Source organism: Malus domestica, chromosome 02, assembly GCF_042453785.1.
Source record: "Malus domestica chromosome 02, GDT2T_hap1".
NCBI classification, from domain to species: Eukaryota; Viridiplantae; Streptophyta; class Magnoliopsida; order Rosales; family Rosaceae; genus Malus; species Malus domestica.
The window spans coordinates 24596804-24621489 of record NC_091662.1 but is presented as its reverse complement, the minus strand read 5'-3'; positions in this window follow the sequence as shown (position 1 = coordinate 24621489).

The following is a 24686-nucleotide window of genomic DNA, read 5'->3' as shown; positions in this document are numbered from 1 at the left end:
TGAAACTATTTTCAATTCTCCCTTTAGTGATTACACACGTTTAGGGCTTCCACAAACCATGAGTGACACCTAGCCGTATGTCATGGTTACCCAAGCTAATCAGAAGAGGTGGAGAACCTATTCAGTCTGGGATTACAAATGCAATACGGTCCTTCTCTAATCTAATACTCTTGACCACATTGTTTGGTTTGATAGTTTATTTTTTCATGTCTACTATCCAATGTGTGTCTTGTGCTTATATGATTACCTTGAATGTGATTAGGAACGCATTCCCAAATCTCATTCATACTCTGGCCAGAGATTCAAATCATATCAGAGAGTATTCTCCCTCAAACGGTTTGAAGGTTAGAGATCCCTTGTTGCGCATTCACTTGTCTCCATAGCTAAGCGGCTTGACCCCAACGATGCCGTGGACACCCTCCTGGTGGGATGACTTTGACATAATCAAAGATCAAGGTCTTAACCACAAGACAACTATGATGCCTCAGGTCAAAGGACTACTTTGCATTATCCCAACCATGAGTTCTCATGTGACATGGAATATGAGAACTCTTCGTTGATCGCGTTCAGTGAACTCATTCTCTATTGAGCACCTACCGTACTTGTCTTGATGTCACACACACCAATGATTCGAGACTAATCACTCTCCCTGAGAGAAGACATAGTACGTACCGATCTTGACGGACTGTCAATGCCCAATTGGCAATCCTATGATCAGGAACGTTTAGGATGTGTCTACGAAAGAATGGTCTCAAGAATCTAACTTCATTAGATTACATTCTCCCAATCACATATTCCTTGGACTTTATCGTTTAAGCATATAACATTTATATGAGACGGCTCAAACAATAATATATGCCCTTTATATGTTAAACTAGATTAGTTTAACATGTGAAATGTCCGTAAAGTATCATCACATGATTGGCTTTAGGGCACATTTCCAACAATCTCCCACTTGCACTAGAGCCAATCAGCTTGATCATCAATGATGATATCTCTTCTGTAGTCATTTCATAAATGGCTGAATAGTAGGCCTAGACAGTGGATATCTATATGTGTTATCCATAGAAGCAACCTTGAGAATACCGACGTCACCATTATACATGATTCTCAATCATGTGGTTCAGTCTCTCATTTGTGTTCGGATCTTGATGAGACCTTGATTCCCAGGCTTGAGCTATCGCCCCATTAGTGTCATACACTTTCTGGTTGGAACCGAATAGAGAGTTCATAAATGAACTTTCCCATCCAAACAACATTGTTGTAAACTTCTATATGGCAATATATCTTGCATTCATAATGGAACACACTAAAGTCATTACTTTAATGTTTCCATCCAAATATCTCTTTAGTCATAATAAAGAGATATTCGTTTATCTCTTCATTCATAATGAAGAAACATCCAATGATGGATTAGATTCATAATCTAATACATTTACGCTTCCATTACGTTACTTTGATTCTTCCTCGATCTTTGAGGAATTTATCCTTTAGTATTTCTTAAATACTTAAGGACTCACTTGACAGTTGCCATGGTTCTGATCCTGGGCTTGCACTGATATCGTCTTGTACCGTTCTAGGTACAACTCATATCAATGTTTTTCATACAATATGAAATACATAAATCACCTTTCTGCATATGCATAAAGGATTCAATTTACGCATTATTTCTTTGGGAGTCAAAGGGGCACGTTCCCTTTGAGAAGGGCAACTTGCTAGTCTTACTAGAGTCATCCTTCTAATTGAAGTTTATCATCATATGAGAAACTTCCTAGCATCCATTGTCTATTATTAGGGATTGATATAATCCAATTATATCATGAAATATATCATTATAGATTTCATCCCATGTATATAGACTATATCTCCCATATACATTCTATCTTCATATAATGTATTAAAGTCATAACTTTAACAAAGAAGTATTCTTTTCATTTCCAAAATTAATATATCATATATATTTATATTTTTAGGAACATGATTAACTCCCACTAATCTTTTGTAAAACTAGTAAACAAAAGATTCATTTACATCTTTATGAGAAATCAAACGATTTGATCCTTTTTCTCATAAAATGCAAATAGCTCCCACTAACTTGCTAAGATCCATGATGGATGGATCTCTACAACTTACATGTCTTGTGATTTATAGTTTTAGACATATATTATCAAGACTATCTTAATAATGGTTTCGGAAACCCATATTATGTCAAAACATTGAATCACCATTTAGTTGTAGCTAGCAATCTTCGAATTAATTGAAACTAAGACTACGTCAAAAATGGTTCCTTTAAAGTCAACCATTCTCTTTGATTGTAGTCACCTTAAGCTACCAATTAGCTTAGAAGGTTTCATTATTTCGAGTCAAATGGTACTTTACCATTTCCTTGAGTATATATCGTATATGCACTCAATGTAGTCATAAAGTTCAAAACCATTCAACTGAGACGGTTTATAAATCCTTATCGACTACCTTGGAGCTTGAGGTATAGGAACTAGGTTGTTATATTTGTTGATTACTTTCTTGTCTCTCAAAGAACCCATTCTTTGAGTTCTATCTCTCGTTCATTTGCTTTTAGGCAAATCACATTGTAGAATTACAATGAACTACCCAACAAAACAACATTTGTTAGTTGGTTTATAGAAGCGATATCCAAAAGTTATTTTAAGGATATCCTACAAGATTGTTATCAAACAAATATTGCTTGTTAGCACACAACCCCAAATCTTTAACATGCTTAAGATTTGTCTTTCTTTCCAACTACATCTTATGGAGTCATGAAAATACTGGAAGATCTTCTCATTGACAATCATATTGTTTTAGAAGTATATATCCTATATATGGGTAATAGATAACATCTAACGAACTAAATCTTATTCGAGTTCGTTCTTCTCCTAATGGAGAAATATATTATCTTATGATGCTATTTTCCTTGATATCTTTCAAGGAAACTCATCTAAAGTGTTACCTTTCCTTGGATCAAATCTAAGGAGGTAAATACTTTAGATGTCTTACTCATCAACTTACATTACTTGAATTCTTTGAAACATTTTGCAAAGTATTCGGACTTGTGTTTATTCAAAATAAACTATAGTCCAACCGAGAGTGATCTTCGGTGAATGTTATCCAACATGAGTAGTAATATGTTTGTGGACAAGTGCCACTAACATCTAAGTGAATTAACCTCAACAACTTTGTGATTCTTTCTTCTTTCCAAAAGAATAAAGATTCGAACATTTCGCCTCCATACAATTTTAACAAGAAGGTATTGGATCCGGATCTAACGATCCAAAGCGTCCATCCATGACCAACTCGTAATTTATGTTTTAGAGGTATCACAACTTTAGTTGGGATTAGTCACTACCTTGCAATCTTTTGGGTTTTAAGCATCATTATTTTCTAAACAGTTAACACTACCATATTATCTCTACTATAGAGATAATTAATTAGATTACCATAATCCAATCATTGATTAATAAAGAACTTTGTTTTGTCAAACAAAACATTTATCCATTTCACATAGTGACGGAATTTAGTTCCTTAAAATTGGAATACAAAGACAATCTATGTTTTTCCAATTTCTTTGGTAGTTCATATGAGGAAGTAAGTACCATCTGCTTTCGCAGAGATCTACATTTGATTCACGTTTCCGAATGTGAAGCACCTTCTCTTCTCTCATATATCTTCTACTTCTTATTAGTCACACTTTTACAACGATTGTAAAACTTTGTTACTAATACGGAATCATGCATTCAAGTAGAAGAACCAACTGTTTTGAACTATTCAAGAACAATTTACAACACCTTCGAAAGGTGTGTCCTTGACACTTGCAAGACATTTCTTGCAAATACCCCTTCCAATATCCATCCTTTCATAAAGAAAGTTTGTTCCCTTTGAGTTATTTATCTTCTTTATTTGACTTTCACCTTTGACTACATTAGTCATGGTCCCTAAACTCCCACTATCTCTCTTGAAACCTTTTTCAATTGTGTTATACACATCAAACATTTTGGAGAGCATGTGGTTATTTTTCACTACATAGTTTATAATAAACTTAGTGAACGATTAGGATAGGGAAACAAAGGTGAAGTCCTTGCCTAGTTTCCGTCTCGTTAAGTGGTTTATCACTTCAACATTCAATGATTCAAAATCATCATAAGTCCATGTTAATGGATTATTTTTGTCAACCAACCATTATGTTCTAAACATAATTACAAACCTTCAAGAGTTGTACAAGGCAACTCTCATTTCTTCATACAACAATTTGTAAGTGAAGAAACATGGCACATAAAGTTTTCATGCCTTTGTGCTTTCTTCTCAAGTTCTTTGTTCATTTAACAAAGAAATAAGCACTAGTGTTTGCATTGACTAAGAGTTGTTCAAAGCAACTCCTATTTCTTCATACAACAAATTGTAATTGAAGAATTATGACATTAAAAGTGTTGTCCTCTTTATGATAGACCTTTTCTAACATATTCTTCTAATGATACATTATCAATAGTAAGATTGTGAGGATGAGACTACTTTGGTACTTTTACAAGCCATTAAAGACAATCTATGGTTTTGTAGTACCAAGTCCGTAAACTAAACGTTCGGTTTTGTCAAGTGTTGGATAGCGTTTGCAAATATATTGGTAATCAAATACTTAATGAATATAGATTGATTGATTTTAAGCCATTTGATTTGGGTCTTTAAATCAAATAGCACCACCCACTATTTTTGGCAAATTCCATATCCCTCATAGGAATTCGAGAGTTTTGGATGAAACTCCTAGTAGGTTATGGGAGGCTCACTATTACCAAGCCCACCTCACGATGATACGATATATGGCTAGCAACAATAATAATGAGAGAGTACGCTTACTCATTTGCAACTCATGCAAGTACCCATCTTATTTGGCCTCTAGAGAATGTAACCTCACAATGATATGATATTGGTTCCATTGCACTTAGTTAAGTTCTTCCCACCATGCTTAGTGTGTGAAGGGGTTCAAGAATAGCCTCACGATGATACGATATATAGCTATCCTCGTTGCCTACACTCACCTCATCATATGTATATGGATTCCTCCTGAGTATAAGCATGCACTGTGTACTCCCCCATGATAGGGTGAAGCCGGTGTACAAGTCATAAACGATTGGATCCCACCACGGTGGAAGGCCACGAAGAGATATTCTAAACATCTCTCGCTTATCAACTTAATATTGGTTTGGTTGAGGGTTTTGTGTCTCATCACATATAAACATATATTTTAATCTCTATTAAAACAATTTTGGTCCTATTACAACTATTGGTCCATCCCTTTGTTTTAGTTGTACATAATACTCCCACTATGCTTTTAAAACGATTTTTAAAGCAAGAGTATATGATACTACTAACATAAACTTTGCATTCATTTGATGGACTACATAGTTGCCTTAGGGCCTAAGGATGATTATGAACCTTTGTTTAGATTCAACACGAGCCTTGTGTTGAACCTCGGTCTAGGAATGAAGATTGATTTTAGTTACGCGTTTAATCACATTAAGGCGTGTTGTCTTATGGGCGTTGGACCCAACTACTTCATTTTCATGCATATCGTATAAAGCAAGAAAGAAGTACTTCAAAGTAAAGGTGAGCTTATGCTCATTACAACATTTGCATATAACAAATTACTTTAAAGTAAAGAAGAGCTTAAGCCCTTTTACAACATTTGATCAAATCAAATTACAACCAAAATCTAATCTACACATTCCCATGGTTCAAACAAATTTGAAACGCCTTTCACATAGCTCAATTATATTAGGCTTAGGTTCATAATCACCCTTTAATTAATTAACACTTTAACTAATTAATGAATGCAACATTTTCATTTGGTTTTTGTATCCATAAAATTGATTTAAATGGAGCTAAACAAAATGAAAATCCAATTCTCATTTAAAGAGACAAAACAATTTTGTTCTCATCCTATTTGGGCCATCATGCAATTAACCTCAACTTTTGGGCCATATTGCAATAACAAAAACTTTTGGGGTCACTTTGTATAATACACAAAAGTCACAACTTCATGTAAATACAACTAGAACCCAAACTTTTAATAATGCAAAAACATCATTAAAGGATCAAAACAATTTGTCCTTTAGCGTTTTTGGACCTAAACGTAAAAACGTAAACTTTTGGGCCAAAGTGCAAATACACAAAAGTATCAAAACTTTATGTAATTGCATAAAAGCCCCAAAAGTACTCCCTTTGAGGGAGTGGCCTGTTTTAGGGAGAGGATAAGAGTGGTGTGTGTGTTGATTTGTAAGTTTTGTCAAAAAACATGCAAGTGTATGTAAAAGGATATGTTTATGAAATAATTCAATCATTATTATTTCAATCATCATTTATACAAATAATTAACACTTTAAATACATGATAAATCATTTAAAAACATATCACATATACTTTATGAAATAAATCAAAACTTTGAATCAAAACACCAAACCTTTTTGTTCTTGGCAAGAACATCAAGAACAATGAAGAACATCCATGAAAAACCCAAATTTTTCCATGAACTTTTTCCACCCAAAAACATTCCAAAACCATTCTTACTTAAGGGAAATAACATCTAACCAAACTAGGGTACTTAGGGGTTCCAAAGAACACATTAAAACACTTTTAACAAGTCAAACAAGAACCCAAAAATTCACCCTTTGATTTTGGCCGAATTTTCCCAAAAGCATGGCACCAAATTTTAGCTCCAATATTCATGCTCATATGAACAACATCTACAACATTTGAGATAGCAAATTTTCCAACAAAATTTACTTTCAAAGAAGCAAGAATAAAGCTTGTAACAATTACAACTTTTAGATCACATACTATGAACTACAAAACACAAAAGGATTCACCAACTACTAGACCTAGGCTCTGATACCACTTGAAGGAATTATTTTGTAAAACATGTTCATTTGAGCAACATCATATAGCATGCAATTAACAATTAAAGGCGGAATCATGCTTACATGCACTCAAAAACAAAACATTTACCCATGAAATTCAAAGCCTAGTAGATTGGTGAACCAATAATCAACTCAAAAATAAGTGAGTTGAAATTAATACCTTTGTAGATTCCTCTTTGCATAAGCAAAGGCTAATCACCCAAAGAGATAGGGCCTTCATTCCTTGCTTCTTAGATCCATGGATTTGGATGGAAGAATAGGTTCTCCAAGTTCCCAAAATTGAGAACCTCTAAGTCTCTACACCAAGGAGAGATTGGATGATGAATGAGTGACCTTGGAGGATTAGATGACTAGCTAATCACCTCCAAGGTGTTGGCCTCTTTAGAGAGAAAATGGAGAGACAATTCTCACCAATTTTCCCCAAAAATAAACCCTTATTTCACTTAATGAATATTTGGCTATAAAGTCATTTATATAGTCACTTCTTTAAGTGACCTAAACAACCAAAAACCCTAATTCATTCCTTATGGCCGGCCATTTAGGGATTTTTGGGCTTTTGGGCTTTAATGAATCTTTATTCATTAAATTGTCATACAACTTAAGTTAATGGGCTTGGCGTTCGAAGCCCATTGGGCCTTAAGGTCCAAAACTATCCCGAAGTCTTTAACGAACTTATTCGTTTGATTAATTAACATATTAATTAATCCTTGCCATAAATAATTAAACCATTCAATTAATCTTACTCATTTCATTTATTTCGTCCATCTCTACCTTACACGGTGTACGATCCATTAGGTTCCTTTTAGCGAGGTAGTGGGCGATTAAAACCATTTTACATCGATTGTGAATTGAAACTATTTTCAATTCTCCCTTTAGTGATTACACACGTTTAGGGCTTCCACAAACCATGAGTGACACCTAGCCGTATGTCATGGTTACCCAAGCTAATCAGAAGAGGTGGAGAACCTATTCAGTCTGGGATTACAAATGCAATACGGTCCTTCTCTAATCTAATACTCTTGACCACATTGTTTGGTTTGATAGTTTATTTTTTCATGTCTACTATCCAATGTGTGTCTTGTGCTTATATGATTACCTTGAATGTGATTAGGAACGCATTCCCAAATCTCATTCATACTCTGGCCAGAGATTCAAATCATATCAGAGAGTATTCTCCCTCAAACGGTTTGAAGGTTAGAGATCCCTTGTTGCGCATTCACTTGTCTCCATAGCTAAGCGGCTTGACCCCAACGATGCCGTGGACACCCTCCTGGTGGGATGACTTTGACATAATCAAAGATCAAGGTCTTAACCACAAGACAACTATGATGCCTCAGGTCAAAGGACTACTTTGCATTATCCCAACCATGAGTTCTCATGTGACATGGAATATGAGAACTCTTCGTTGATCGCGTTCAGTGAACTCATTCTCTATTGAGCACCTACCGTACTTGTCTTGATGTCACACACACCAATGATTCGAGACTAATCACTCTCCCTGAGAGAAGACATAGTACGTACCGATCTTGACGGACTGTCAATGCCCAATTGGCAATCCTATGATCAGGAACGTTTAGGATGTGTCTACGAAAGAATGGTCTCAAGAATCTAACTTCATTAGATTACATTCTCCCAATCACATATTCCTTGGACTTTATCGTTTAAGCATATAACATTTATATGAGACGGCTCAAACAATAATATATGCCCTTTATATGTTAAACTAGATTAGTTTAACATGTGAAATGTCCGTAAAGTATCATCACATGATTGGCTTTAGGGCACATTTCCAACAGAGGTCGCTTATAAACGATCGTGTTAAGTGAATTCTTGGCAAAAGTTTCATGCTTTTCATAATTACAATTGCCTTGTCAATGCTTATAGTTTTCATGAAACTTAATGATCTTTGATTGTACCTTTATTGTGCTTTTCACGTAGGGGACTTTTAGAGAATGCTTTGAATTGTTGTATGTGCTTTCCCATCCAATTCATTAACTTAAGGAGAACTTGAAGGTTAAAAAAGTGTTGTCACAGTTAACCTGGAGTATTGAGTTTCATGACTTATTGAGAGAAGTAATTGGAAATCAATTTGAATACAAGTGTGTCATGTGTGGAGAAGAACCCTCTAGTTACCCCATATCTCATCAATTCACCTAAATTTGCTTAAGAATCTGTTTAAATTGTTCTTGTTTTAATTTACTTATTTTCGTCCAAAACCAAACCCCCTTTACTTTGTTAAGTCATATTAGTTAGAACTTGTCTTAGATTGTGCTTTTAAGTGTTTTGAGCCTTTAGAAACCCAACTTTCATCCAAATTGTGTTTCGAGCTCAAAACTGCCCAGTTTGTGTTTTTAGGCAGTTTTGAGTCTTTTGGTTGCTGTTTTGAGTCTTTTGGTTTGTTTTAGTGTTTTAAATTTTAGTTTTGCATTCTTTGAGTCTAGTTTAGTGCTTTAAACTTTGTTTTTATGTTTTTAAGTCAGTTTTCAAGTGTTTAGCAATCCCTCATAATCCCCGGTTTAGAACGATCCCTACTTATCCATACTACAATTGTCAACAAGAGGGTTTAATTTATGTGTTAAGTTATTTTACACATCAATGTGAAGATGAATGGATGTGTTTGGATGAAGGTTGTGTTGAAATGGGAGTGAATGATCTAACTAAATATGAACTCCATTTATGTTACACACACTTCCTTTTATAGAGGAAGTGCATGGCAATGGAGGGGAACATGGAGTGGTGTAGCAATTGAGTGCAATGATGCATGAAATATGAAATGATGGAGGGAACAAGGAATGGTGTAGCAATTGAGTGCAATGATTCAATGTAATGATGCATAAAATCTGAAAGGATGGAGGGAACAAGGAATGGTGTAGCAATTGAGTGCAATGAGTGGTGTTTGAAATGATTCAAAGGTGAAAGTGAAGTGATGATGCAAAGCATGGGGGTAAAATGGAGTGATGTTGCAACTAGGGAACATGAATGATTGTGCACATGGTAGAGAAAGGAAAGAGAGGTGGAATGATGCAACAAATGAGTCAATGGAGGGAACATGGATGTTGATGCACGGCATAGGAATCCAAAGGGAGTGCAATGGTGGTGCACGGCAATGATGGAAAGGTGAATGGTGGAGTGACACCCCTTTGTGGCTGAGCTCTTTGTCCTTTTTACATTAATTCTTCTTTCTCTTTACCACATTCCTAGCCTCTTTAGTCTTCAATTTCGTCCATCCACCTTGCTTCATGCATGTGCTATTCATTCCAAGCCCAAAACTGCTCCAAAATGCACCAAAATGCATCTTATTGCTTCATAAGGCCTATGGACCTATAAACACACGAAAATAGCTTAAAATACATAATTAACTAAGAAATAACAACATAAATGCATGAGAACAAGCTAACTCAGTCACATAAATATGCTCCTATCAAATTCCCCCACACTTAGCTTTTGCTAGTCCTCGAGCAAAACAAAACAAACGAAACAAACAAAACACAACCTAGACCTTCCAACATTTGCCTCAGGAATTTTAATAAAACATGACATGTTAAAAATCATCATTCCCACAGATTTTGGTCATCTTTACACTTAAGCACATACTTAATCATAGTCACCACTTACTAGTTCACGATTAACCAATTAAAACGATGTTTTGAATGTAGTAACATGCCTTAGAGAATTTGCTCAATTTCTTACAAGATACTCTCTATTTTCACACACATTTTCTGACTACACACCATACACTAGTATATGTGAGAAGATTAATGTAAACACGAAAGACTAGGACTCACATATGTTATAACAAAGAAAGCAATTTTCTGGAGTTATTAAGCATGTTTAGATATGATCTCATGAATGGAATGCTACTATTAGATGCGAGAACCAGTGACACCATATGCTCATACCAATTTCAAACTCCACAAATTGAAACACACAACACTCAAGATTGAAGTCAAGGGTTGTAACAGGGCTTGAGGGTAATGACTAATAAAGAAAGGATAGGAATAACAAACGTTCTTAAAGCGATAGCAAGCAAAGCAATGAAATAGACACTTGGAATTCACTTTAGAATGCAGAATCAACTTTTAAATACAAAGGGAAGATTCATGCAACACTTAGGGCCAAATTCAATGTTTTGGACCCTTTTTTAACAAACTTTTTTCTTTTCACTCTTTTTTTTTTCTACCCGTGCCTTATTAAGGACTTTGGCACACACACACACACAAGAATCACTTCCCCCACACTTGCTTTATGCAATACATTGATAAAAAAGGAGTTCATTTTAAGTCATGCTTTACTATGCTTCAAGAACAAGGGTATGGATGGTCCTAAAACTAGGCTAGGTAAGGATAGTGTGGATTAACAAAGAACATAGGCTTAACAAGGCTCAACGGGGTTAACCTTAAACATATAATGAAATAGGGGCACGGCAATTTGGCTTTGGTGGTCACTACACAACTTCATCTTGAATATGTGTTATGCAAATCAATAGCATGCTTTGAATGAAATAGGCATGAGTTCTAGCATTTGGAACTAAATGATGAAAAGCCTTCTAAGTAGCAACCAAGCAAAGAATAATGAGATCATGCAACGACTTTAGAAAACAATGATGCACAGATTATTAACTCTCCAAATAAACGTTTAGGCTCAAGTCTCACAAGGTTGTAGCGTTCATTTGAGTTCCTTCCTTCAAGCATGTTACAAAAACTGATTTTTTTCCTTTTTGATTGCATGTGAATTCATAAATTATAACCACAACCAAGCATACACCAAAGAGAAAATCAAATTTTCATCCATGTTTATAACTCTCTTTAACAGTCATGTAATTAAAAACCAAATCCTCATCATTGTGTTGGAAGGTACCTTAAGACACAATTCAACACACAAAAACAACTCTTTTTGGGTTTTTCAAAACAATTTTTCAAATTTTTATGAGATTTTCGGATTTTTATGTCAAAACACACTAAAACACTCCAAAACAGCTTAAAACTACTGACAAACAGCAAGGAACAACACTAGAAGTAATGGGTGATAAACTCCTACGAATTTTATGCAAAACAACTTGGTTACCCCCCACACTTAAATCAAACGTTGTCCTCAATGTTTCAAGCATAAACTCACACAAAAACAAGCAAACAAACAAACAAACAAACAACGAATAAACATGACAAGTATAGCAAAGCAAAAACTAGACAGAGTAGAGTTTAAGAACGCAAATCTGGTTTGGAGATAGATGATCTTGTTGACTTTCCACAGCTTTGATCTCGAACTGGTTTGGAATTCTGAGTGAGGAATATTAGAGTTCCTTGGTTGTACAGTCTGCATTCTTCTCTGCTTGTTTCTTCTGCACGGCAGGCAGGCACGAGGTAGAAGTGATGGTCTGTTTCTTTTTTCAATATTTCCAAGTGCCCACCATTTCTTTCTTTCTCCTTGTCCCTAGCTGAGGATGAATTAGCACATTGTCTTCACATGCTTCGAGGTATCATTTTCACTTCCCTTATCTATTCCCCAAGTAGATGTGGTAGACGAAGAGGAAGCATAAGATGTTGAAGATGAGTACTCGAGAGTAAGGCTAGGTAAGCAATCAGGAAGGGGTTCCAGGCAGTCGATTCTAGATCGGAAGATTGATACCAAGTGTTGGCTACTTGCTCTCTTTCTCCTTATCCCGCAAATGAAAACAACGACAAGGAGAAGGACAGGGAGAAAACATGATATGAGATACTCTTGCTTTCAACCTTCATGATATGAAATACTTTTGCTTTAGATGAGTTGTTTGCAGAGGTACCCCGAGGAATAAGGAACACTGAGTGACTCGAGAGGCTTGGTTGGGAAGGCATTCTTAGAGATGAAGAAAGGTTATGTATGTCTGCCTTGCAATGGAGGGTGAAGGTTGACATTTATAGGAATTAATAACCGGTACTATTCTTTCACTCTTGTCGGCAACCGTTGGATGATTTAATAGTAAACTTCACGTGCCTTCTACTTCATAAGAAATCTTTGACATATTACCCATAATTTTTGCAAGGTTGAGAGTGCATATGACAGGCGCTGACACATCTGGAAAAGCAAGTGCCTCTCCGATATCTGGAATCGGAGCTTCGACAAATTACCCGTGATTTCCGCAAAGCTAAGTGTGCATGTGACAGATGCTAACACTTTTGGAAAAGCAGATGCCTCTCTGATTTCTGAGCTTGCCTCTTCGAGTTCTGAGCTCGCCTTTTCGAGTTCTGAGCTCCGTCGAGTGCAGAGGTTTCATGTGACAAGTGCGGACAAATCTAGAAAAAAAATTGGCCTGTGGTTTCTGAGCAAGCCCAACTTTTGAGAAAGCTAGAGCCTCTTCGATTTTTGAATTGGCCTCTTCGATTGCTGAGCTCGCCTTTTCGATCTCTGAAATCCCGTCATGTGCTGATTTTTATAGAGGCACGCAGTACGTTTCAAAGCACACTTGAATTTCTGCCTGTAGAAACTCCCTTCTTGCACTTCTAATATCTTGACTTGTCCAACCTCTTCTTTCTTCAACACCTTTGAAAATGTCTGGCCCCTCTGATCGTTGTTTTGACTTGAACCTTGGTAAGGAGGCAGCCATGCCTTCTCCAGACAACATATGGCGCCCATCCTTCATATCCCCTACTGGTCCTCTTACCGTTGGGGATTCGATGATAAAGAATGATATGACCGCTGCGGTGATGGCCTGGAACCTTGTCACTCCCAAAGATAACATACTACTTTCCAAACGGTCTGATGAGTTGGCTGTTAAGGATTCTCTGGCTCTCAGTGTGCAGTGTGCAGGTTCTGTGTCTAATATGGTCCAGCGCCTATTTGCTCGAACCCGTTAAGTTAAATCGTTGGCGGCTGAAGTGATGAGTCTCAAACAGGAGATTAGAGGGCTCAAGCATGAGAATAAACTGTTGCACAAGCTCGCACATAACTATGTTGCAAACATGAAGAGGAAGATTGACCAGATGCAGGAATCTGATGGTCAGATTTTACTTAATCATCAGAGGTTTATGGGTTTGTTCCAACAACATTTGCCTTCGTCTTCTGGGGCTGTACCGCGTAATGAAGCTCTAAATGATCAACCTCTGATGCCTCCTCCGTCTGGGGCTCCACCGACTGTTGAGGCTCCGCCAACTACTGAGACTTCTCCTAAACAGCCTTTATGAAGGCTTCCTCTTGTATTTTCTGCTTAATGCTCCTTTTTTTTTTTCATGAAAATGAATGTAAAAATACCTTGCATATCTGTCAATGTTTCAAAAATAAACCCACACCAAAAATAATTAAACAAGCAACAAATAAAAATGACAATCATGGCAAAATAAAATTGCAGAAAATGGAAGGTTTTTAGAAACGCAAAACTGATTGTGGAGCGATTCAAAGATCTTCCTTTTTTTTAATACATGGGTTGCCTCCCAAAAAGCGCTTGCTTTAACGTCTTCCAGCCGGACGAAACTTCCTTTTAAGCTTGGATAGGGCCCATAGCATGAAATTGATCCTTGAATGGAAGGTGATACTTGACGTGATCTGGCAATGGTTTAAATTCTAGTGTAGGTGCCTGAATCATCAAAATTAGCAAGTTAGTATAAAATAAAATCGAAGTTGGAGAAGATGGCTTACTTGCTTGCTCCAACACAAACTCAATTACAAACACCACATCTTTAAAGGTTGCAGGGATATGGGACTTGGCCAGATTTGGTGTTTTGAGAGTTATGACTTGTCCCATATCATAAAATCCAACTTCTTTAAGATTTTTCATCTCAAGTGTATCTTCTTTGATGAATTCTAGACATTCCTCATCCACTTCTTGATCTTGATTCTTTGGAAAGGTTTCGAAGATGCCTTTCTCTCCCTCTTCTTCCTTGGATTACTTGATCGTACAAGGAATAAGGACATTTGGTGAAACGGGGTCAAGATGAATTGAATTTAAGCTTACCGTGGTTGTAATGGAAGGCATAAAGGGCATATGGGGCTGCGGCAAGAGTGGTTCTTCCCTTGCCATGGCTTTGTTATTCTCCTCTTCTTCGAGCATCAGTTGTTCATCCATGTTTTGGCTTGGTTTGGATGTCTTGGGTTCACCTTCAACCTCCATAGCACTTCCCAAAGTGATAGCATTATGGATTTCAAAATCTTCCTTCAAATTTTCAATAGTTGAGTTGGAGAGTTCACTTTGCTCTTGAATTTGTGCCATGAACTCCATAATCTCTCCAAGTTGATTTTTCAATCCCCTTAGCTTGATTGAGCATTGTTTCATTTTGATTTTGCTGCTCCTGCACCAAAGAGGTTAGTAATTGAAAAATTTGATCACTCTCCGTGGACATACTTGAATTTGATTGGAATTGTTGTAGGGGAAGCTTTGGTGGCTGCATAAGTGTTAAATAAAACTCCTCAGATTACTGCCAATATCCATCTTGTTCAGCCTCCTTGGTTTGATTTTGTAAGCCATGCACCAAAGAATTTATTTCATCAAAAATTCGATCATAATCTATTGACGAACCTGAGTTTGATTGAGCATATTGTATATGAGGTTGTGATGGCTACATAGGTCTTGAATGGAACTCCTCTTCTTGCTGCCAATATCCATCTTGTTAGAATTGTTGAGGTTCTATGTAATCTGAATAATCTCTCCAATCCGAATTGTAAACGTTGGGAAACATGTTGTCCCATGATTGGCTATGGCCTTGATAACCCCAAGCATCTTCATTCGCAGCGAATTGAGAATATTGTTGAGTAGGATATCTTTCCCCATAGGACACACCACATGTAGGGACACTTTGCATTGTGGTCCTTTCACCATATTGTGACAATTTTAAAGTAAGTTTCGCCAATTGAGCTTGAATAATAGCAAAATCCATGTCTTACTTCTCTAGTACCTGAAATCAAATATCAAAAGTAAAGCAAAAAAAAAACACAAACAGAAACAAAGTCAGTAACTAAAAACAAAAGACACGAAAATAAACAAAAAGAAATAACAAGGGATTAGCAAAGTTGCTAATCCCCGGCAACGGCGCCAAAAACTTTATGCGAAAATTAACTCAACACACAAATTTAACCCTCTTTTGACAATTGTAGTATAAGTATAAGTAGGGATCATTCTGGACCGGGGATTAGGAGGGCTTGCTAATAACCTCTAAACTGACTCAAAAACATAAAACTAAACTTAAAAATACTTAACAAGACAAACAAGACTCAAAGCAAACTTAAAATACTCAAAACAGCTTAAAACAACAAAATAAACTTAAACTAGACACTAGGAATGACTTTGGACGAAAATTGACTTTTACTTGAATCAAAACATTTAGAAACACAAATTAAAACAGATTATAACTAATTAGACACACTAAAGTAAAGGGGGATTGAGTTTTGGACGAAGTTGAAACAAACAAACAAGTATGAAAAACTAGACAGATTGTAAAACAAATTTGAGAAATAAGATGATGCATGGGATAGCTAGAGGCTTTTTCTCCACACATGACATGTATGCAAATAACTCGATTTCCAGTTACTACTTCATTGAATTATGAACAACAATGCTCCAAATTAACCGTGACATCAGTAGTTAACTCCCAGATTTTCCTTGTTTTATTGGATTGGATGACATCATTCGACACCCCAAAACATTCTTTTAAAGTTCCCTACATGATATCATAATAGAGATACAATCAAAGATCATTATGTTTAATGAAAATCATAAGCATTGACAAAGCACTTACAACTATGACATCATGTCACTTATGCTAGGAATTGAACTTAACAAGATCGTTTATAAGCGACCTTCACTACATGTGAATATAAGTTTGTAACGATTAAGTGAAACTTCCTTATATTCTAGCAACGGATTTATGCATGCCAATTAAGTGTCGACCCTTAATTAACAAATACAAATAAGTTATCAATCAAAATGTTAAGCCAATTGCATTCACGATTCAAGACTTCATAACTGGAATTTATCAAATTATATTGCACACATAATCATGGCTTTGAAATCACCCCTAGCCAAGAGGGGTTTAGCCACTCATATTTACAACAAAACGAAAGGAAATGAATTTAAACATTAGAAACAAAAGAAAGAAAACACCTAAACGCTCCAACGATCCAAGTTGGACAGCAAGCACATCCAAGCACTTTCTTTCCCTTCCTTTGCTACGGCACAAGGTGTTAGTGAGTGTTTGAAGGTTTGTTTGCATGGAGGAATGGATGTAAGGATGAATGGATGTGTTTGGATGAAGGTTGTATTGAAATGGGGATGAATGATCAAGCAAAAACTCAACTATATGGCTGCCACACACAGGTTGTTTTATAGAGGAAGAGCACGACAATGGAGGGAAATTGGTGGTGTGTGCAATGATTCAAGGGTGAAAATGAAGTAATGATGCAAAGGCGACAACCAAAGCTCATTGTCTTCATGAGCATAAAAGGAGACACCAAAATGCTACTTGTCCGCACCAGCATAAAAGGCGACAACCAAAGCTCCTTGTCCGTACGAGCATAAAAAGCGACACCAAAAGCTCATTGCCTGCGCGAGTTGAAACTACAAACGGCACCAAAAAGCTCCTAACCCGCAAGAGCATAAACTGCGTACGGCACAAAAAAAATCCAAAAAAAATATATATTTGAACTACGCTATGACTTGATCTCTTCTCTGGGGGGTACGTAGGCAGCTCGAGCATTCAATTTCGAGTTCAGTCACATCAAAATAAAAAATAAAATAAAAAAGAAATAAGGATTTTATTAATGAAAATCAAATTCTTTACAAAAAAAAAGGAATATAGTTTCAGCAAAAAAAATAATAAAATAAAAAATTTTCAAAAAAAATTAATAATAAAAAAAACATAAAAAAAAGAATTGGATCCCCCATTTTCTCCACCGACAAAGGATCAAAGCCCAGAAACCAAGGTCTAACTTCTTTTCTTCCCATGTTCCTCATCTCACCTTCTCCAAGATCCTTCTACTCTCACTGAGACAGCTGCCACAACCAGCAGCACCATAGGCTATCTAAATAGACATTCAACTAGTCGTCGACCTATGTGAAATCCAACCGTTGCTGGACGACGCAGAGCGGAGACAACAGAAAGTCGCCTTCGTCCGTAACTGGCTGTGCAACCTCAAAGATGCTGTCTCCGACTCGGATGACGTGTTGGACTAATGGGACATCGGTCTTCTCAAAATCAAGTTAAACTCCAGTTCAGATTCTCCAGGAAGGTACGGTTCTGCATACCCAACTTCTTCCTTTGTCGCAGTCAAGTCCACTACGTCGGTCAACGCTGTCATCATCGGATCGCATCCCTCTCAGCTACGACTTCAGCATGGACTCGGCCAAGGTCTTTCTTACGTGTGTGCACAGAGAAGAGAAAGTAATCCCCACAGCTTCAGCATCTCCATCGTCTTCAAACTCTTGCAGGGCAGCGGCGAGTGCTTCACATGCCTCAATGTGGGCACGTCTCATGTACTCTCTGGTCTTTTCTGACATCTTCTCTATCTTCGAACAGTCACTTGAGTGCGATCTTGAGCGAAGATTACAGTCTCCAGCTCCGCTACACATCTCCTTCATCACCAAGCGCAATCTCCAATGCTTTGTTCTCGATGACGCAATCTACTGTGCATGCTGCGTAGACGACCTTGCTACGAAAGACCTCTTGTTTCACTTTCCTTTTGCCTATCATCTAGACCAGAAACACCTGTGTGAACTTGCAGATCTATCGAGGTAGCGGTGATCAAATGGACGACCTTCAGACAAAGGCAAGGGCTCTGGCACACGCTGCAAATATCTCCATCAATTGAGCTCTTAATAGGTATAGATCTTTGACGGGGGCTCTCGCTGGGTAGAGAGGAGCTCGTTGGGGGAGTAGGGTGTCTTAAGAGATTCCTTCGAGTTCATCCTTGCCATCTCTGCCACAACAGATGTACTTGAAAATTATGAGGATCGACGAGAGGCTGAAATTGCCTGAGCTTGTGCGACTTGGTTAAGTTACTGAATGCGTTAAAGCTGTTGGAGGAATTACGTGCATGATGTGGGCATGTTTGTTCTTTCTGAGGGCTGCAAAGGTTTACAGTAAGTGAGAATCTGTGGGTTCTCCAAAGTCAGTGACCGTCGTTAAACGACTAGCCGGTCGTGAGCTCGATGCTTTACACTCTGCCTCAAACTCCAACTGCTTCTGCACTTCCGCCATGGCTGCTGCCTTTGAATGTGATCGACAAAACCAAAGTTTGTCAACTCACACCAAAAGACCTCCTCCGTCTTCTTGCCTCTGCTGCTGCCTTTGAATCGGCGAAGACCTTCAGTGGCCGCCGTCAAACAACTAGCTGGTCGCAAAGCTTGACACATTACACTACCACCAAGCTTGACTCCAGCTTTCCATCCTTCTTCATCCTTCCCTGCAAATTCCCCAGCCCAACATCAAAATTTATACAAAATATATATATATATATATATATATATATATATATATATTAAAAAATGGGATAGTGGAGCAAAGTGGTGGATCCGCACCACCGAAAGCAAAGAAAAAAATAATGATAATATAAAAGAATGATGGTGCATCTGGCACCATATGCAAGAAAAGAAAAGAAAAAGAAATAAAAAAAAAAATATATATATATATATATATTGAATGAAAAAAAACCTCATTTATTGATTTCTCTGAAAATTTACAAAAATGTACATTTTACATCGGTAAAAAAATAAAGAGCAAACAGGAGGGAGCCTTCATGAAGTTTGCTCGTGTGAAGCATCACCACTCGGCAAAGCTCCAGGAAGAAAAGGCGCCAGAGGTTGACTGGTTGGAGCCTCAACACTCGGTAAAACTCTAGAGGACGAAGGCAATAGGTGCCTCTGGAGTAAAGCCATAAACATCTGATGGTCACTCTGAATCTGACCTTCGGATTCTTGTAGCTGGTCGAGCTTTCTCTTCATACTCATCGAGTAACTATTGGCAAGCATGTGCAACTCTCTGTTTTCATGCTTAAGCCCTTTAATCTCTTGCTTAAGACTCGCCACCTCAGCCATCAGTGACTCGACTTGACGAGTTCGAGCAAGAAGGCGTTGGCCCATATTTGATACGGAGCCTGCACACTAAACACTAAAAGCCAGAGAGTCCTGAATAGCCAGCTCATCAGACCGCTTAGAAAGGATCCTATTGTCCTTAGGGGTGAGAAGATTTCTAGCTACCACCGTAGCGGTTATGTCATTCTTCATCATAGAGTTCCCAACTGTAAGAGGACCGGTGGCGGATAAGAAGGACGGGCGCCATATCTTTTCTAGAGAAGACACATCAACCTCTTCCCCAACATTCAAATCAAGACGACAGTCAGATGGGCAAGTGATGCGAAAATTATCTTAACACATAAATTTAACCCTCTTTTAACAATTGTAGTACAAGTATAACTAAGGATCGTTCTGGACCGAGGATTAGGATGGCTTGTTAATAACCTCTAAACTGACTCAAAAACATAAAACTAAATTTAAAAACACTTAACAAGACTCACAAGACTCAAAGAAAACTTAAAATACTCAAAACAGCTTAAAACAACCAAATAAACTTAAACTAGACACTAGGAATAACTTTGGACGAAGATTGACTTTTACTCGAATCAAAACACTTAAGAACACAAACTAAAACAAATTTGAAACACTTTGAAACAAGAAACTAAAAAGGGGGTTTTGATTTGGATGAAGTTGAAACAAACAAACAAGTATGAAAAACTAGACAGATTGTAAAATAAATGTGAGAAATAAGATGAAGGATGGGATAGCTAGAGGCTTTTTCTCCACACATGACATGTATGCAAATAACTCGATTTCCAGTTACTACTTCATTGAATTATGAATGACAATGCTCCGTATTAATAGTGACATCACTAGTTAACTCTCAGATTTTCCTTGTTTTATTGGATTGGATGACATCATTCGACAACCTAAAACATTCTTCAAAAGTTCCCTACATGACATCATAATAGAGATACAATCAAAGATCATTATGTTTAATGAAAATCATAAGCATTGACAAAGCACTTGCAACTATGACATCATGTCACTCATGCTAGGAATTGAACTTAACGCGATCGTTTATAAGGGACCTTCACTACATGTGAATATAAGTTTGTAACGATTATGTGAAACTTCCTTATATTCTAGCAACGGATTTATGCATGCCAATTAAGTGTCGACCCTTAATTAACAAATACAAATAAGTTATCAATCAAATAGTTAAGCCAATTGCATTCACGATTCAAGAGTTCGTAACTGGAATTTATCAAATCATATTACACACATAATCATGGCTTTGAAATCACCCCTAGCTAAGAGGGGTTTAGCCACTCATATTCACAACAAAACAAAACAAAATGAATTTAAACATTGGAAACAGAAGAAAGAAAGCACCTAAACGCTCCAACGATCCAAGTTGGATGGCAAGCACGTCCAAGCACTTTCTTTCCCTTCCTTTGCTACGGCACAAGGTGTTAGTGAGTGTTTGAAGGTTTGTTTGCATGGAGGAATGGATGTAAGGATGAATGGATGTGTTTGGATGAAGGTTGTATTGAAATGGGGATGAATGATCAAGCAAAAACTCAACTATATGGCTGCCACACACACGTTGTTTTATAGAGGAAGAGCACGACAATGGAGGGAAATTGGTGGTGTGTGCAATGATTCAAGGGTGAAAATGAAGTAATGATGCAAAGCATGGGGGGTAAAATGGAGTGGTGTTACAGCTATGAATGCAAGTAGGGAACATGAATGATTGTGCACATGGTAGAGAAAGGAAAGGGAGGTGGAATGGTGCAGAAATGAGTCAAAGGTGCAGCAAGATTCATGATGCACAGCATGGGATTCCAAATGTGGTGGATGGTGCATCAATGAGTGCATGTAGTGGAGGTAAAAGTTGTATGTAATATAATAGGTGAAGGGGACAAGAAATGTGCAGCAATTGAGTGCAATGATTCAATGTTTTGATGCATGAAATCAGAAATAATAAAGGAGACAAGGGTGGTGCACGGCATGGGTGGATAATGAGTGTAATGGTGCATGAAATGAGTGCAAGAAATCGGGTGCATGAAGGGGACAAGGGTGATTATGCATGGCATGGGTGGAAAGGTGAGTAAGTGGTGAATCAATGAGTGCAAGGAAGTGGAATGGTGCAGCAAATGAGTGCAAGGAGGGAACATGGATGAATGTGCACGACATTGAGTGATTTATGGCAGAAAATACAAAAGGAATGTGCACAACATGGAGTGATAAGGCAAGTTTGACTAGTCTTTCCTCATTCTTAATGGTTTCCTTGTCTTCCTTGGTCCTCAATTTATTTTCTTCCTTTCCTTGGCACATTCCTAGCTTCTTTAGGTCTTTAATTTCGTCCAACCACTTTGCTCCATGCATGTGATATCCATTCCATGCCCAAAACTGCTCCAAAAGGCACCAAAATGCACTTCTTTGCCTCTTTAACCCTTTGTACCTACAACCACACGAAAATGGCTTGAAATACTAAATCAACTAAGAAATAACAACATAAATGCACAAGAACAAGCTAACTAAGTCGCATAAATATGTTCCTATCAACAAGCCATTTACAGGAATGATGAAGGAAGAAAAGGTCGTGTAAATCGAGTTCTTAGAAATACAAAAGGAGGGAAATTCCTAAAGGCGGCAACTCTCTAAGTGTGTTTTTTAACACAATTCATGCCTCTATAAAAAATAAGAGGCAACATGGCCTGTTCAGAAATCGAGGAGGTAATAGGGCCTGTTTAGAAATCGAAGAAGTAACATGGCCGTTCAGAAATCAAAGAGGCACCACTCCCTAAATTTCAAAAGCCGGGCCGCTTGTTCAGAAATCGAAGAGGCAACATGGCTACTTGTTCAGAGATCGAAGAGGCACCGCTCTCTGAATTTTAAAAGACCGGCTTTTCAGGATTTGTCAGCCCCTTCCACACGCAACCTCAACTTTGCAGAAAGCACGGGCAATTTTGTCAAAGATTTCTGACAATGTCGAAAACGCGTGAATCTTACTGTTTCAATTACCCAACGATTGCCGACAATAGTAAAGGAATAGTGCCACTACTAGCTGTTGGGAAATTCCTATATATGTCGACCTTCATCTTCCATAGCAAGGCAGACCTGCAAAAATGCCCAACCCTTCCTCACTTCCGAGAGTACACTCCCAGCAGAGCCTCTTGAAATACTCAATTTTCTTCCTCTCTGGGAATACCTCTGCAAACAAATGACACCAAAAGAAAAAGTATCTCATATCATCAGGGTAGAAAACAAGAGTATCTTATATCATGCAATCTCCCTGTCCTTTTCTTTGTCCTTGTTCTTACATGCAAAGACGAGGATAAAGAAAGCAATATGTCGGAACCTCCACCCAAACTCCCAGTTAGGAACCGACTGCTTAGAACATTTCCCTGATTGCTTACCTAGCACTACTCTCGAAGTACCCATTGTTTCAACATCTGATGCTTCCAGAGAAGATACCACATATGCCCGAAGAACAGATAAGGCAAGGGAAAATGATACATTGAAGCATGTGGAGACAAGCACAACAAAGCACGTGCCGATTCATCCGCTACTTCTTCAAAGTCAAAAGTATCTCATATCATCAGGGTTGCAATCACTCTAGGTTTGGTGGACTCGTTTTGACCCTCAAATTCTTAAGTCGACTTGCTAGGCATTGTGAGCTACACATGCCAATTCACCACCCTTAAATCAAATCCTTAAAGATCAAGTCACCAACTAGAAGAAGCAGCCACTATTCTTGAAGATCATACCGTTGACCAAACTGCTCAGGTGTGAATTAGAAAGATTAAACAAAGAAACAGGCAGTCACTTTCACCTCTTGCCTGCTTGCCATGTGTTCGAATCAACCTTCAAGATTAAGCCTCAACGGCCCTTGAAGAAGTTTCCAGCCCAATTCAAAATCAAGCCTCGAAGGCTCTTGAAGCAATCATAAGTACGACTCAAAATCAAGTGTCCATCACGCTTGAATCAAATCCAGCTCCACATAAAAAAAGAGTAAGTTTAGACCTTCGGAGGAAACGAGAAAATCCTCCAACCCAGTTCAAGAATAAGTTGTGGAAAGTCAATAATCGGAGGAATCTAGAAAGTCCTCCAACCCAATTCAAGATCAAAGTTGTGGAAAGTCAACAAGCACAACAAAATACGTGCCAATTCATCCACTATTAAAGCCAAAGATCATCTACCACGTGAAGATCCTTGTGGTCCATTTTAAGCTTCAAAATCAAGCCTCGACGGCCCTTGAAGAAATTTCAAACAAAGTTCAAAATCAAGCCTCGACGGCCCTTGAAGAAACTTCCAGCCCAATTCAAGATCAAGACTCAACGGTCCTTGAAGAAATCTCCAACCCAATTCAAGATCAAGTCTCGATGGCCCTTGGATCAACATCTACATTAAGGGACTTCAAAACGCATCTCCTACACGTGACAATCACATATATATTACGCGCCTTGAAGTGGGGGCATTTGTAGACATCAAAATTTCGGTAAATAAATCTTCACCAACGCATTAAAATTACAACCTTCACTCATTCCACCAATATCATACACTCACTTCACCTATAACCTCCACTCATTTCACCAACATCATACACTCACTTCACCTACAACATCCACTCACTTCACCCAAAAAATGGATGGTGGCAATTCATTCTCAAAGCCAATAAATAGGCTTCTCCATCAAGGTATCAATCATCCTAAAATTGACAAATACATTTCTCTACTCCCAAAATGGAAGAGCATACTCCCCACACATCCAAAATCCTTGAA